Source organism: Anopheles merus, chromosome 2R (genome assembly GCF_017562075.2).
Source record: "Anopheles merus strain MAF chromosome 2R, AmerM5.1, whole genome shotgun sequence".
Lineage (NCBI taxonomy): Eukaryota > Metazoa > Arthropoda > Insecta > Diptera > Culicidae > Anopheles > Anopheles merus.
The window spans coordinates 8,870,666-8,888,358 of NC_054082.1; the positions used below are offsets into that span (position 1 = coordinate 8,870,666).

The 17,693-nt window shown below is 47.7% G+C and overlaps 1 protein-coding gene across 7 annotated transcripts in view; it reads right to left on the bottom strand.

Annotated features, from left to right (window-relative positions):
* Nucleotides 1–17,693, bottom strand: part of LOC121588212 — a 95,162-nt gene that overhangs the window by 21,251 nt on the left and 56,218 nt on the right. The window lies entirely within an intron of this gene.

The window sequence follows — 17,693 nt, forward strand, 5'->3', positions numbered from 1 at the left end:
CGGAATGTGTCCCCCGGAATCCATAAACTAAGCGCAACCGGAAGATGATTCCACTAGTCCACTCACAATACTCGATGCACAGTAAGGAAACGGTCCCTCTCCTCTCTTACATTGTGGTGTTGGCGAAGCGAAAATATCCTCATCCGCACTGCAGTACCTTCTGCTACCGTCACCTTTGGCTTGAGGGACTCACTGTTGTCGTCACGGGGCGCGATGACGCGCGAAGACGACACCACCAACCTTCCTGAGGGACTTTGGGGTTCATTTTAACGTCATAAGATGCTTTAAAAAAGTATATTCTAATCCCACAATCCCACCAGCAGTGGGACAGAAATCATGTGCGCCGTCGAGCTGCCCCAAGTGAGCGACGAACCCATCGGAGAGATGATGCGATTTAATTAATCTATAAATTATAGCCAACACACCGCGCTGTGGGACTTTAATGGGAAGCGTTCTAGCGCGATTACCACCCGTGACCATCCCGCCCCCACCCCCCCCTCCACCCACGAACGGGAAGGAGGCAAAGGTCAAAAACGCACGTAGTGGAACGAAACCCTCGACAAAAAGAAAACCGCACACGATGTGACAACATTTTAGCACTGATAAAAATGTGATCCCTTAACGCGCGCGCGAAAAGCATCCCCTCTAAGTACGAGCAAAACTTGCTGCTGGTGCTACAACCACTTGGCTTATTTATTTATGGCGTTGACGTCAGCACACTGTGTACGCAGTCCCTGTCGGGGTGTGTGTGTTCGTTCGGGTGTCTTATTAAAAGATCGAGTAGCTTCTTTGCTAATATCTCGAAGCACGCTGTATCGCTTCCAACCAGCACCTCCAGCAACACGCGATACTCTCGGTGCGACATTGACAAAGCAGCAGCAGGAGAAAGCGAGTAGCCAAAAAAAAACATTACCACCAAAAATGGCGCGTTTGTTTGGATGAGGTTTGGACCGGCGGCTTTGGTCGAAAATCTCGATCCTGTCACGATGATAAAAAAGGCGCAAGGAAAGTAAATTATTCTCCCTTTCTTTCTCTTTCTATTTCATCCTCGTAGGAACATTATTTTCCTTTCCAAATAACCGTTGCGGTGAACCTGGCAGTGGGACATAATTTAAAATTTCAGTACACACAACCTGACCACCGTTGGCGCGGAAAGTTGATTTACGCCTGAATGTTATGCAATACCGCAGTACATTGGTCCCCCACTTTCTGCAAGCGCCGCCGCTGCTGCTGCTTCGCATGAAGCACATTCCGCTATCAGGATTTTTCCCAAAACCATTTTCCATTTCGCGTACGGAAGACTGTAGCTGCCGTCGGTTTTCGGCCGCAACCCGAATAAAAAGGGGTTACTAATTGGTGCTCGTAAATCGTTCATTTGTGGGCGTTTCGGGTAAAACAAACCGGGTTAGTAATTTATTGTTTCGTCCGTACCGGTCGGTGTCGGTTCAATTTTTAAGCTACTTTCTTGAGTAAGTTTCCATCTCCTCTCCCAAAAAAAAAAAAAAAACAAACAAAAATTCTCTTCCGCGTTTGATCTGCACCACAAATTGGTAGCCACCTTCCCATACGATTTGCTTAATTTAATCGATAAAGCTTTAAGCTTGCCGGAGCGATAAATCTCAGCGCTAAGCAACCACCACAAACTCTCCCGCACATGGGTGGCTTGGATCGGTTGATTATCTTTGCGCGGTATGTGTGCGTATATGTGCTGTGCTACAAACCGGGGCAGAGAGCTTCTGCCCGGAAACCGCACTGGCGCATGGGATTAAAGTTTGCAAACTTTTCCCACAACAACCCGCCGCCCTCTGCTTGATACTCTCTCTCTCTCTCGTAGCGCGCGGGGGAATCCTTTCGCAATCAATTATCGGGAAACTTTGGCACATTGAAAGCATGTTCGACACACGGCCTGGGCCTGGTAACAGAGCGCAGTCAGTCTGGGGCGGCGCGGTTGCGAGCGGGACTGAACCCGCCAACACACATTGGCACATTTGGTGATGTGGCGCATCCGGTGCTTGTCATTGTGTGTCCCTTATTTTCGCCAGTACACACACACACAAACACACAGAGACAGGCCGTTGTCTGATTTATTTAATTACGCCAACGAAGAGAAACGTTCGCAGAGTGGATGGCCCTACAGCAGCGTGGTGCGCCTTCATGTGAGCATCCATATATTATCCTCCGTAACTAATCGAGTGTAAAATTTGCACACAGATAAACGCACACACACACACACACATGTAAAGCGGGATTGATGGTTTGGAAAAAATCTTGTCCTGTTGTGTTCGTGTGCTAAATTGGCAACAGCTTGCGAAAGCACAAGCGTATGCGGTAAAGTTAAGCCAGAGCGTAGCCCATTATTATTTTCTCTGTTACTTTTACTACTTCTTCATGGAGGGAAGAGCAGTTAAAATATAACAGAAAAAGACTATAATGTGATTAAGTAGCTGAAAAATAGTTTCAGTCTTAAATTGATCAAAATATAGCAAAGAATTCCGTTCGAACAACTTTAACATTATCAGAGCTACACTTTCCGTTTTACAAAATGGTTTTCTATTTTCAGCTACACCAATTGCTATTTTTAAACCAACCCATCAGCCGGATCCGTCACTAAACGAGCGTGACAGTGAATGAAGTGCCCGTCACAATGGTTCCACCACTCATCCGCAATTTTGCGCACGACAATTGAGTTATTAATTTAATTTGCCACCATAAATTAAGCACCACTATCGTGTGGACCCTTTCCCTTTTTTCACCCACCCACCCAGGTTTTGTTCGAGCGCCAAAAGTGACCCATCAAACAGGGAAGGGGGTACCGTACGTACGCGTTCGCGCGATCGGTAATTAATTTTGTCATTCTGCTCTTCCCCCCTCTCGTTAACCCTTTGTTCGATGGCCTCCTCTCCATCACGTCGGACTAACGAGTGTAGTCTGTGTTCTTGTGGGCACTGTTTTCCCTTCACCTGCCAGCACCGTTTCCCGGAGGCGATCCAGCGAGAGCCTGTGGGCAACGCAGCTCGATGGTTTATCACTGATCTGAAGCAATAAAACGGAACCTCCACCCCTGCTCTCACCTCTCTGAGGAAAATCTACACCCGCCCGGTGGGCAAAAATAATGTGAACGATGTGGCGAAGTAAAGAAACCACCTTCGTCGTTAGTGTGTGTGTGTTGTAAGGTGTGGAAAGTTTCAGGCCTTCCTTTCGAATTAGCACCTAATGAGAGGTGTGCTTTACCGGAGCGTGTCGAGATGACGTATCACAATTAGCGATTAATTGGTACCGAGGAAATCAAGCGCACTTAGCGATGTATACTTTACGGGCGCTATTTTTGTCCGTGACATACCGTGACACGCAACGTGCCAATGCATCCGGTGCCAATGCAAAACACGTGCCAGGGAGCTTTTGCCTTTTTGGTTCGTTTGAAAACAGGGAAAAAGACGGAATTTTTAATGCTCGACTAATCCCCTTTTCTTGGAGGGGATTCCATGCCGAGGGAAAAGCGAGGTTGGACAAATCGTTCTTAACACTCTCGTGCCCGCTCAGAATGCGCAAAATAGACAGCCTCGACAAGTGCTCGAAAGGATTGACTGATTGCTAGCTTGCGCTACCGATGCAAGATAGCCGGCGTTTCGCTGCTTGATGTCACATTCAACCGAGAGCACAACCGTTAACCGCTAAAACTCAATTAGAAAAGCGCGCTTGCTGGCACAAGCGGTATGAAAATGGCCCCTGTAGGAATGGCAACGGGTTCTAATAAAACTGCACGGAACAATTCTGTCAAGAGTTTTCGCTGAAGGATGCTACTATTAAGAATAGTTATGGCTGTCTTTCACCGTCGTTCCCCTTTTCGGAAGAACACCGATTCGTTGTCCGTTTGCATCACAGAAAGCACGAACTCGTCTTGATTTGAACGAGATGGTGGTGGGCTTGTTTTCGAGGAGCACCACGCTCGTTGCTTCGGATGTCATTTGTGGCGTTATTAGTGTGCTTCCTTCCTGTGCGCCACATCCTCTCCCATGGCTGCACCTGAGCAAAGAAGGCTAAATTATGAATTATTATTCCCACCATTTAACGTACCGATGTGCGCCAAACGATTTGTGTCAAACTAATAGCAAAGTAAGGCACGGCACAAACTTGTGTGGGGCTTGTGCCGGGACCGGGAAAATGGAACGAAAGGATTTAATTTGTGCAAAACGAACGAAGGACGCTCGTTCCGTTCCGACGATTCCGTGCGAAAGAGTAAACGGTCAGTACAAGTACACGAGAAGGACTTGTACCCTGTACCAACAGAAACAGACACACACACATAAGGAGGTCACATCGAATTGGAAAAGTTTTGTGAACCCCTCACCCCTCACACCAGAGGGGCCACGCCACAGCACTGACAGGATGAAGTAAAATATTTACGTTTGGATGTAATTTTGTTTTCCAACAATTAAACATGCTTAATCTTTCGACTTTTCCGAGTAGGATTAGCAGAAATGAAGGAGGCAAATAAGGAGGGCAAGCGTCTTTGGCACAGGGAGCCGTAAGTAAAGATTCCCTTTCCTGCCGCCTGCACGGGCGTTACAAAAGTAAATGCTTTAATTCGGCTCCCTGCTGGAATCAATTTATTCCAAGCACACAGCCACCATCACTCTTACCCCCAAAATCCCAAAGTCCTGGCTCTGTTTTTTTAAAGCGTTAAAACCGTACGGAACTCCGCCGTGCTTTAATACAAACACGAATGACGCCGCAACGGCGCAAAACTTAATCCTTGTGCTGGTGTGGAACGGTATTTTTTAATCAGCGACACACTTTTTCTTCCTGCCTCGGTTGTCGCCTCGGTTGAAGAGGGCTGACAGATTACACCGCACACCGGAAGGTATTCCGGTGGTTTTAGAAGGTGGTCGGCTGGTAGGTAGAGCAAGAGAACAGCGGCAGCAGCAGCAGCAGCAGGAGCGCTGTGGAACGGACACGAAATGGAGACCAATATAAGCTCCACACACTGTGAGATAAGGAAAGGTAAGGCGACAACTTGAACAATCTACGAGCACAGGCACAGGATGAGCTCTGGATGAGTACACTAAGAAGCAAACAAAGCCGGCTCTCCCTTATCATGATCGTTCTCTTATCGGGTTGGGGAAGCGCACCTTCTCGCACTCGCTATTGTTTGTGTCGTGGACTGGCCAGGCGAGTGCCACCAGAAATAGCACCAAGACCAACTTTTTGGAGGAATGAAAATGCCTGAAAATTGCTTCAAATTGAAATACTTAATGCGGAGGACCTGCCGAAAAGCAGTCGGCAACGGAAGTAACACTCTGGCGGCTAGGCAGATTTGGCGAAACTTTTGTTCCAAATACACGGCGGTGATAATAATGATTTCGCATCGCGGAAAATTACTCCCACAAAGGAAGGGGAGCAAAGGTGGGTCGCGGACGACAGGCTTCAATTCAAGCTTGCACTAATCTGCTTCATGGTAGGTTACTGCTAGTAGGTCTGCCAAATAAATTATCGAGAGCCGGGCCGGTAAATTATAGGGCTGGAGGAAAATTTACTGCTGCAAATCAGCGCTCGGCTCTGGGGCCGGACGGAAAAGAAACTCGACACCCTAATCAAACCTTAAGGTCCAGAAGGAAGGCATTTGGAAGGGAAATAAATGCCCAAACACTGGATGAAGGACGCTGGTGAAGCAGTGGAGCCGTTTGATCAGTCCTTAGTGCACACGGGATGCGCGGTTCACGACCGGTAGAAAATTTAATTACGATCCACAGTTCATGCTGCTGTCACCCTTTCGTCCCGTTCATTGTGCCCGCGTTTTCTTTCTCGATCTATTTTGTCCATATCTTTCTTTGTTTGTGCCCCCCACACAAACACACAAACACACACATACACCGTTGAAACGAGGCTTAAACAAGCTTATGCAAGCATTAAGAAGCTGTCAAGACGTGCGCTAGCACCGAGGAAATTGATTAGGTGGCGAGCGCGCGCGCTGTACTGTAACCACGGTGTTGTGCGGTTAGCCTACCTTGCAGGCGTTACCGAGAAAACCACCGACGGACGTAGCCTTTGCTTCGTTTCCGGCAGGCACCGTTGATGATGATGATGATGATGTGGATGACGGGGTGGCCAGCAATACAAACCAAACCAAACGAACCGGAAGTGCTTCGGACATTCGTTAATTATTCGTTGCCCACTTTTCTTACTTTGTGAGTGTGTAAGTGTGCTATACATTCCATTACGTTTAGTGTAATAGTGTCGAAAATCCTTGGTGCACGTTCCTTGTTTGCTTCACGTTTACTTCTTACGTTTCTTGGTCACTTCTTCTCTAGTAACTTCCATCCACAGTACCTTACTGTCTAATTTTGGCAACCACTGACAGGGTGGCAGTGAATGGCCATAGAAAAGAGCGAATGATAATACAATTTTTAAGCAGCTGGTTCGGTGTTGTGTGGGCCGTACTTGCTGTAAGTTCAATGGCAGTACAGCAGTAGACGCGAAATCACTTTCCTCCCGCTGCGTTAGTTGAGTGTGTGAGTCGAGATGAAATTTGGAATGAAAAGTGATTTACCGATTTTCGTTCCGTTGTGCTCCGGCGTGCTCCGGTCTGTCGCTTAGAGCATTTTGCGCTCAAGTGAGCGTAATTGAGAAAAGATCATCCCCATCGATTTTCGACCGTGATTTTCGGTTGTATTTTTCCTTGCTTCTTCTTTTTAAGCTTTCTCTCGTGCCATGTTCTGCCGAAATGAAGCAATTTCAATCGTTACTGAGCTTTTCCCGGGGTTCATTCTCGGTAAGCCCCATGATGATGGGCTTACACAGAAACGTGGCCGTCCCAGACGATTGGGCAATCGGTAAAATGTAATACCCGAATCGTCGTCCAACGCTATTTCTCAACGACCCACCTTGCCCCAGGCAGGCTTGGAATGGAAAGTGTGGATTTCATTTTAAAAATCTGCATGAAATCAAATTTATTGATAAATCACCGTCTGGGCGCGGCGTTCAGCGCTTGTAGAACAAGTTTTCCCATTACTGTCGTCAGTTCGGCAATAAGAGGGCAGCGCAAGCAGTGTTTTAATGGGTTTCGCTAAGCGCGAATGAACCGTACACCATCTGTTATCGAGCTTTAACGAGAGTTTTAGCTTTGCCGTTTGTTCTTGAGCGAGTGCGCGCGTTCACAACTTTCATCCGAAGCATCCGAATATTGATATTTAGTACACCTTTTTTCGGAACGATTAAAAACGCCCGTAAACGGTGATGAATGGTGCACAGCCGAAAAAAGACATTTTACAGAATTTTACGATTTTGCAGAATAACGTGTAAAATGACCTTGTGAAAGTAAGCAATAGATTCACTCACGAAGGGAAACTGCAAACACTCTTTCCTCTGCGCCTTTGTACCTTAGAGAGATTATTAACCCAAACATCAACAACAACAAAAAAAAAACAATCATTTTTTACGTTGGCGTTTCCCGGATAGCCTACCTTTCAGGCGCACGCAGCCTATGCTTGTTCCAGAACTTGAAATGAGACGTGCGGCACGTGCCTGCCAGATCTGGGACTTCTCGCCAGACTTCTGTATATACTTAAGCCATACGCTTACAGCACACGATCGTATTAACGCCGACGTGCGCTATTACCGACCGCCAAGGGTGGCACTGTGGTTCACAAAAAGTTCTGTGTGCTTTCCCAAACGCGTCCCATTCCTTTCTTTCGCTCATTTGGGACGATGGGAAGAATGATGGGATTGAATTTTTGCGATCCCGCCTCCGAGCTGAATTTCAGTTGATTGTTAAAGTTTTTGCGTGCCAAACACAAATACACCAAACCCCAGGTGTGTACGAGCCTAAATTTAGCGGGAATTGAACTTTAGCACCACACATGCTGCAGAACCGGAACCTGCTTAATATGCGCTGTGTCTTCCCGTCCATGCTGCTGATAGGGATGGGGATGCATGTGCAAGATGTGAGGCACGATCTTTTTTCATCCACCCAAAACTCCTTCCCGGGAAAGCCTCTAAAGCACACAACAGCGCGCTTTTTAGCCACGTGAAGCACACATCAAAATGAGCGAGCAGAAGAAGTAGGCTACGCTCAACGGTCTACGCCAAACACAGCACCCCGTCCACCAGCACTTCGTATATGCCAAGGTGATGGATACTATGGATGGGAAAACAGAATAAAGCACACAGACTGCAGGAAGAAGGACGAAGCGTTCTGTGCTTGCCTCGCCATGCGCCATGAAGCAATTAATTGCGAAAAGTTTAATTTTATTGCCTACCTACTACCCAGCGATACCACCGGCCCAGAGAAGGTGTCGGGAAAAACAGCAAAAGCAGCGCTTGTCTCGGTGGGTATGACCTGCGTGCACACCTGCGTTTAGTAAGGCTGGAGCTTTTCCAACAACGCAGCCCCAATGGAGTGTAGAACGCTGCGGGTATCTATTAATTAATTCCGATTATTTTTTTTTACAACCCGGCCCAACTTCTGTTCACACCTGCCAAAGTCATTTAAGTGTACTTTTATGGTTTATGTTCCTCTAGGCTTTCGTGTTGGATAAGGTTAGGATGCGAGCCTTGCGATACTAGCTGAAAAATGTACGGTTCTCGCCCATTGGGAAACATGCCATCTTACATTACTTTAGCGCCATACCACCCAATTCCAATGGTTTGCGTAGAACGTGTAGACATTTCACACAAACATCGACCACCACCACGACCTTGCCGAGCACGACACTAAATTCCCAGCAAAAAAAACAACGCTTTGGAGTACAGTTTTATGACGCACGCTTTGCTTCGGACGACGGCCGGCCGGTGACGGAGACGTGTGCGCTCAGTAACAACAAACAATACGCAAAGTTTGTTCAAAAACTAACGACAGCGAACACAAATAAAGGTTTCCATTACTGTTTTGTGATGCATGTGACGTTTGTGCGGCGTAAAAGATACTATGGAAAGTACTTGCTTGTTGTTTGAAAGTAACAGCTCAAGGTCAACTGTCTGAACCTTCCCGTCGGCCTAGGCTATCCTTTTTCCCGATAGTCCCCTCCACCAAAGCGGCATTTGGTTTGAGTACGGATCATTATCTCTGGGCCGAAAAAAAAAATATAACAGCTTTTAAAAATAACCCAACTCTCCGGTAGCAAACTTTTAGCACGACTCTACACTGCTCCCCTGGACCACTCCTGGACTCTTTCATTAGCCTTAAAATGCTGCCTAATTCCATTAGACGCTCAGCGCTTCGCTACCGCCATCGAGTGAGTGAGTGAGTGAGCGAGCGAGCGACGGACACACCAAAGCACTGATCAAATATTCTACGCCAGTACCACCCAGGGGATAAGAGAATGGTCTAAAACCGAACCGGCGCTTCCAACCCACCAACATCTGTATCACCTCGCACCGGGGACACACACAAACATTCCTTTCGGGCGATAAAAATCCATTATCTTAGCTAATCCGCGTCGAGCAAAGTGGCTCGCTTTTCCGCTTCGGTTACTAGAGAGCATACTCTTCACGGGGCGTTCGGGTCATGATTCTACCGTGTCGTCCGCACAACAAAGAGCGCAGGCAGTACGCTGGGACAGGGAAGCGCTGCTGCAGTGGGTGAAATTATGCACCACGCAATACCCAGCGGGTTGCTGCTGAGGAAGAAGTGGAAAGGTTGTTGTAATGATAAAAGTAGAACAAAGATTTTCCACAAATCAAAAGACGACCGACGACAAATGGGAAGATGGCAGTGAATATGGCGCGCACACGTAGCGCGCAATGTTTCATATCGCCTCAGAGGATGGGGCCACCAGTCGGTCGGTTCGTTCGGTCAACTAATTGCTGTTTTGCTGTGTGACTGGAAAATATATTTCCTTTTGCTTTGCTTTGCACTGCTATCGAGTAAATGAAAAATTACACAGAAATGGTGTCCATTTTCTGAGGGGGGGAGGGGGAAAATAAATTACAATTTGCGCTCCTAAAAAGGTTACTGCGTCCCTTACAAAATGCGAATAGGGAAAATACCATTTTTTTGTCACACAAACTGTATTCAATTGTGAATCACAAAGCATCACAAACGAAGAATGTCCTGTAAAAATTTCCAACCAATTCACTTTGTCGCAAAAGCAAACCAAAAACCTCCACCACCAGCAGCCGTACTTTTTCGAGCGAGCACTTTTCCAATAAAAACCACATTTACGGTGCTGGTGGTAGTTCTGCGGTGTGTCCCGAGCTTAGCTTTGGAGCTGTGTGGCGGCCGCCACCATGGCGAAAGCTTATCGCGCTCTGTACACGTCTACACGTCTACTTCCGACAGTTTGCACAATATTTGATTACCGACTTTGTGCTATGATCTTTTGGGGACACACTGCCGCGGATGATCTCACTCGCCCGGGGATCGGATTTTGATGACACTGGTTGGATAATAAAATTTAGAAACTCTTCGACCCCGGAGACGGTGCAGCAGCATCATGCTAACGAACCCGCCCCGCCTGGAGTGCACCTGACTGTGGCAGGGCGGGGGGGGGGGGGGGGGTAGTAGCGAAGGGAACTGCGTGCTACGGTACTGAAGAAACTTGCAAAAACCCGACCAAGTTTCACCGCGTACAACTTGGCGGCACTAGAAACTAGTAGTAAGAGCAGAGTTTACGAAACGACACGACAATCTTAGAAACCCGAGGGGAGTGGTACATGGGAAGAGATCGGAGGAGCAGTAGTATCATCAGAATGGGAGGATAATTTTGCAGCTTCAAGTTTTCCTCCGAGGAAACGGTTAATGAAAATGTTTGATGATGTTCGACTCCTCTGTTCGGCAAAAGTTTCCCTGTGACTTTTCCACCGCCAACCAACTTTTAACCCTTGCCTGTGTTCCTCGCTTTTGCATGTCTTGCTCGTTAACCTTAGGCTCACTTGCGTCTTTTGTCTTGCCCGCGCGCAAGTATGCTGCTGCCAAATGTTTCCAGGCTGTACACACTCCACACCCTTGCTGTACCAGGAAACAGGCTGCGGCCACATCAAACCTATCCATTTATTTTTGCAACTTTTCTCGCAACTGTCTCGACTTCACCAACCAGCCGTCGTCGTCGTCGTCGTCGTCGTCAGCCGCCTGTTGATGTATTTTGCAACCGAACTTCCGCACCTCTTCCGCCATGTTCAAAAACATGTTCCGGATGCTGCTGTCGCCTGCACCAACAACCTTCCGGGGGCCTTTCATTTGCTTATTTGGGATGCGTGCACACAATTTCCCCCCATTTTGCTTCTCCCTTTGCACTCCAGCCTGTGCCACCCCCTCCAAAAAAGGGGACCCCCAACCAATGTTCTGGCTTGATTGAAATCTTTTTCCCATCAATGCCACTCAACGAGACTGAAATAAAATAAAATAAACCCCCAAAATGGCGCACAAAATTCCCTCTTTTGCAACGAGAAAGTGCCAAACTCGATTTGTAGATGGCATTTGCGAGGGCGCACGGGCGCACCCCACCCACCCAGCGGCGGAAATGCTCTGCCCGGGAATGTTTACAATTGCAGAGAGCAGCGCGCCCGAATTTGGCGTCGGAATTTGTGACATTCGCAGTACGATGGTACCACCGCCCGGTCCCGCGCACCGAAGTATTTCCATCTATGCCGCCTTCATTTCCTTTTGCTCTATGGGGGTGGGATGGGAGCACAATTTTCGGTACGAAATGTTTTCCCGTTTGAAGTTTGGGCAGGGAGCGCGAGCTCGCGGAGCAGCAGAGTTTTCGTAGGGAAGTTTTTATTCGTTGTCATTTTGGCGCTTCCGCCACGCGCTTAACCATTACTCACAATCAATGGGACGACGACCAGCACCCGCACGGGTCCGATGCGCACAGGACCACCAGGGTGGTGCGGCGGGGTGAAAGCGGTGTCGAAGGGGTCCGCGTTTGTTAGTTGTGTTGTGATCGTACTTTTATCTCGCCACGTCACATCATTACTCCACCAAGCAGACGACACTCCGCCGGAGGAGTGAAAGGGAGGCGCCTGACGTCGTCGTTTTGGAGGGGAAGGGGAAGGGGGAAAAGGGTCCATGAATGATGAGCCTGGCGTGCCCCCACAGCTCCCGATAACGAATTGCTTTCCGAATTAGCTACAGGGGTTACACGGTGGGAAAAGGACAGCAGGCACACCTCGATTTCCCCACGGGGTCGTCGTGCCGAGGCACACACACACAAGGTTTATTAGTGGATGCCTTGGAACCTGGCCAGGCGCTCGGAAAAGGGGATGAAAATGGGCTGGGGTAGGAAGCGAGATGTACGTAATCGAATTACTACAATTTCGGTCTGCTGATTGAGCAGAACGATTGATGTGAACCGAAGCTACACCGAATACAGTCGCGCTCAGGTCGCGCTGTGGCCGTCCAATGCTTCAATATTTCAATCAAAGCGTAACGGCTTAGTTAGGGCGCGGGCAATACATTAGCTTTAAATATTGATGTCGGGACATTTGCCCGTTAAGGTACAATGGTTTGTATCTACTACGATACATTACATTTGGTGGAGCAAAACACATTTACAGCTCTTATTGAAAGCTTGCGTGCTGGGTCCCATGGAGCTTTCTGGTTCAATGCAAGCGTGTTTGGTTTGCGACCGGGAAAATGTAAGTTCGAGTTTCAAAACCACTTCGTATATTATTATACATTAAATTGGATTTTCCTTCTGTGCTCTCAATATGTGTAAAATTCGCTATTTATTCGCATTTTCGCTAGTCAGCACATTCATCACCAATGGCTCAAAAGCATGAAAAGTGAAAGAGGGACACCCTTACTGTAAATTATGCTATTTCCCCTTGCTGAAAAGAGTCCTTTTTCGAGTCAAAAGAAATGCCGTCCAAAAAGGAAGTCAACCTAGAGGCCGTGGTACATCCGTGGCGAACCTTCAAAATGCCACACCGATTAAATAGCCGATTTCTCCTCCTCCAGGTGTCCCGTTCCCTTTGTGCAGCATCGATCCAGCATCGTTTGCTTCGAAATTTCGTTAAAGCATTAGACTAGACGCGCGGCGTGCCAAAAAGTATCAAAACGTCATTCCATCAAAGTACGAGACCCTTACGAATCCTCTGCCCCATATTCCTGACGGTTGCCCATAAGGAGAGTTTTCCTGCCCGCTCCCCTACCCTTCACCGTGCGGGGTGTGTGTGTGTTGTGCCGTTTCACCGTGCCACCGTGGTCAAGCCTCGTGGGGAAACTGGAAACTCATTCGTGAATGGTGTTTTTGCTTCTTCCACTCTCAACGAACGCTTCTTCGGGTTGATGGGTAGGTCAGAAAAATGCGAGCGAGCCAAATATTCCCCATTTCGCATCCTCCATCCTCCCGGACCAGCTGTTAATGGATCCGTTCCGTGTAGTGGCCCGTGGCAAAGCGCACCATTCCGGTGGGACGATTTTTTCATCCTCTTCCGTTTTTGGTTATCGCGTAAAAAAATGAAACAAGGTCACAGGATTGACGACGGTTCGGTGGGTGAGTTGGCGAAGCGATCTTCAAGCGAGCAGCTGCCATCGGGTGCCAAATTGAGGTCGATTTGTTGGTGTTGCCCCGCCAGCGATCTGCGAGGAGGCATCTGCGAGCCGTCGTCGTCCATCGTGTTTAGGGTTGTGATCCACGGATGGGAAGGGCCGGCTCTTTCTGGGGAACACCGGTATGGAGAAGAGGGATACAAATTGGTTTCTTCGCTTTTGGCGCTTGGAAGCGGCCCACAAATCGGCACCCCGGACCAGGAAGAATTGGTTGCCAGAAATGATTATTATGTGTTTGTTTCGCTTACGGCGTGAATTTGTTTGATGGTGTTGTTGGCTGCCGGCGCAACGCATTTTGGAAGGGATTTTGGGGGTTTTATTCTGCTTGATTGATAAGTTGTTTGAAGATGTTCGGCACGTTCGAGGAAGGACACATTTATCCTGTCATTCCGAAACGGATTGATTAGATCAGCTCCCCTCCGTCGGTAGCAGCCAAAGTAAATCGTCCGACGCTTAACACAATGACTTGTTTTCTGACTTTCGAGAAATGATTGCAATCTGTTCACGGAAGCAGCAAGGGGTTTCTATCGTTTGTCGGGGGTAACAAAACCTTCCAACATTTACATTCCACTTGCTTCCCAAACGTCGTAACGTCGTAACCGGTGCACAAATAATGCTCAAAACGGTGGCCGATTATAGCCTTGTCAATAGCGCGCGCGCGTTGTGACATAAGGATGACTACACCAAAGGGTACAGGCAAGAACCGTCCCACCGTCTGTCGAAGTTGCACAGTTTAATGAGACGGTGCACCGTGGCAGTTCCCGGGCCCATGAACCACGAAAGATGTAATTGATCCGTTACATAAAAGCAAAGATGAATGCGATACGCGGCAGCAAACTACCGCCTCCCCAATACAATGGAGTAGTAGAAGTAGTAATGCGATGCAGCATCTAACACGATCGAAGAGGAAAGCTCGTTTCATTGCGATCGCGAGATGGAAAAACCGTCGCCCGCGTGCGCGGTAGAGAAACTTACTTTCTCTTTCCCCACTGGAGCGAAAGCCGTGCTCGCAATCCCCCCCCCCCCCCGCGATTGCCGTGCGTGGGAGAAAACAGCGTCTCGCACCGTGTGCGGTAGTAATACAATTTCCGCAGCTTTCCTTTTCAAACAAAGGCTCTTTGCACCGGCCCCAGCGATACAAGCAATACGCAGGTGGAGGCGGGAAAATTGTGGCAACGAAGAAGAAAGTAAGCAATACGCCAACCTAACGGGGTGCTTACGGGACCGGCCGGACGAACACCTAATATTTTTGACGCGACGAACCGCAACATGACAACATCCGGATGATTTAACCCTGTCGAGGTTGTCAAAGCTTGACAAGCTTTTTGGTTCCGGTGACGGTGGTTTGCTTCTTCCCATGGCTCTCGCCTCACCATTAAATAGTTCATTTTTTGCTCCACAACTGACAGAGCACAACAATGTCTTCCATTTCTAGACCCTTATCTCAATGGAGAGAGAGAGAGAGAAAGATAAAAAAGAGGAAAGGTTAGCTATGAAAGCAACAATCAAAACAAACCGCTACGCGTACGGTATGGTAAAAAGCTCTCGTGCGCTCTTAACCCGTTCTGTGTGCGCCGAGCAAACATCATTTGACATTCCGCTTACGGCCCCAGGCTATGCATTGCCGCCAACAGGCAAGCTAAAGCCAGACAAGCGTAAAGAGCCACCCCTCGAAGCGTAAATAGAACGCGCGACAAAAACAGCACGAAAGTGAATCTGAAACTGAACGGAATTTGACAGTTTGAATTCAAATAACCGCCGCCGACACCAACTGCTCCAAGGTGACAGAGCGATGTTCGGTACACGGTCGGTTCTAGGCTGCATGGTCCAAGTAGCACACAATTGTTTTTTGTTCTTTTTTGCATATATATTTGGCCAATATGGGAGAAAGGCAATGTTGACGCCGATCGAGCTAATGTAAAGCTGAAGTGGCGGAGACGGTGGGTTCCCTATTTGGTGTTTATTTTTTTTTTTCATTTTCCAGATGAATATTCCCTTCCCATAACACGCGCGCACTTTGTCTCGAACTCAGCTCCACATCATCATGGCCACCGGGCTTGGGGGCTCCAAAAGGGAGTGGATTTTCACTTGTTTTCCATCCTCATTCTTCTGTGCTTCTCTCGCTCTCTCTATCCTTCTCCTCGGTTTTCCGTCTTTCCATCGTTACGGAGGATTTTCTTCTCACAGTTTTTTTCCCGTCTGCTCACAGCACAACAATTCACTCTTCATTTCATTCGGAAAATGAGACAGTGAAGCAATTTTTCCGCGATTAATTTCACTTTTTTTGCTACGTTGCCGCCCATCCATCCAGCTTCTTGTCTTCCACGTCGTTTGTCGATTTGCTTTCCACGCTCAATTGCCAACCGTTTCTTTCTTCCTTTTGTTATCCGGGGCACACATTGGGAAAAAGTGGAGAACGTTTCCAACATACATTCAGCCACAACACACGGGGCCCCCGCACGACCACACACGCTGCGTTTCTTCTCTCCTCCCTGTGTTATCTTTCAACCGTGTGTGCGCGCGCGGGAAGAAGGTTTTTCACTGCACTGTCGACGACGTCGTTCTTTCCTTCCTGTTCACTGCACACGTTTCACATTTTCCAAAGTCCGTCACCACAGCAACGCGGGAGCTCCTTTCGGAGGGTGAACATGTGTGCGTGTGTGTTGTGTGCAAACACAAGACGATAGAGATGTACACTTTTTAAACGCGTTTCTTTTTTAATACTTTCAACCTTTCCTTCGGCTTCACAGACACACCACACCGCCACTACAAGCGAAAAACGTTAAAAACTTGGCACTGCCTGGTTAAAGCGATACCGGGAAGGTTTATTTTTCCGCTTCTCTTCCTTTTGGTGAGTTTTAATTGAACTTGTGAAAACTCGGCACCATCATACTGAGCACCGCACACGATCATCATAACAAGAAGCCAGAGGAGCGGTGTGTGTGTGTGTGTGGAATAGGTTGGGATTTTATTTCCCTGTTTGTTTCACTTTCGAGACGCTTGTTTTCTAGATTCATTTATTAGCTTAATCGTTGGAAAGCATTGCTCAAACTTCACACACAAACTGAAAACAAACACACACACGCCCCGGCGAAGCACAAACGATCGGTGGTTGCACTTTCTCATGTTCACATTCGCCGACCTTCTTTCTTTCGCATAACCAACTTCTGCGTCGGCGGATCGTACGCGCGTCTTGAAGCCCTCCCTAACCCTAATTTAGCTTATAGCGCCGACAGCAGCTCGTTTTCTCGACTCCTACCGGTAGATGGCATTGCAGAATGGCACCAAAAACTCAAAAACGAGGAACTTTAGACTTGATCTTGAAAAACACAATAAGCAATTTGAATTCGCTTCGATCAGCACTTTGGTGAGTGTGTGAGCGCGCGCGCGTTCTTCGTTCTAACTGACAAAAACAAATGCCCTCTTCTCGCGTGTACGCTTTATGCTGTATGTTCACGCATCTTTTCTACTCTACCCACACATACACGCACACAAACTCGCGTAGAAATGTTTTTAAATGAAAAAAAAAACGTTATGTTGCACCACCACAACCACAAGCGTTGTCAATGGAGAACGCGCGGCTAGCATCGTCTACCACTACCAAACGACGGCAGCGCATCAAGCTTACGCACACGCACCAACAATACACGTACAACGCAGCGAGCTGTGAAGTATGCGTGTACGGGTACGGCGCGAGACGAACGGTGTTGTGTTTGAAAACAAGCCGCACCATAACGGTCAGAAACAGCTGCAGCTGTTCAGCGACCCTGTTCCCTTTTGCACCCCCTTTTGCACCCTTCACAAGGGGTGTGCGAGCGTGTGTGTGTGTGTGTGTGTTCTGTGTTGATTTTATCCAGCCACATGGTGGATTTGCTTGAGCGGCTGGAGGGAAGCGAATATTTTCTTGCTCTTTTATTCCAACAGGATTTTCAGTGGTTCTCAACGAATAAGAATAGTAAGGGAATTTCTAATAAAATTTTAAATTTAGGGCCATTAGATTGGATTGGATTGGATAAAGAGAGCAAAAAATATTATAAACTGTTATTTGTCAATTTTATACAATAAAGTATAATTTCGGGACTGTTCATATTTGTAATAAAAACATGTATTACTTGTAATTGAGTAATGTGCTATTTGGGGCAAACAAAACGTCTCATGTCTACATTAATGATTCATAGAACTCTGACACAGCTTGTTAATCGCC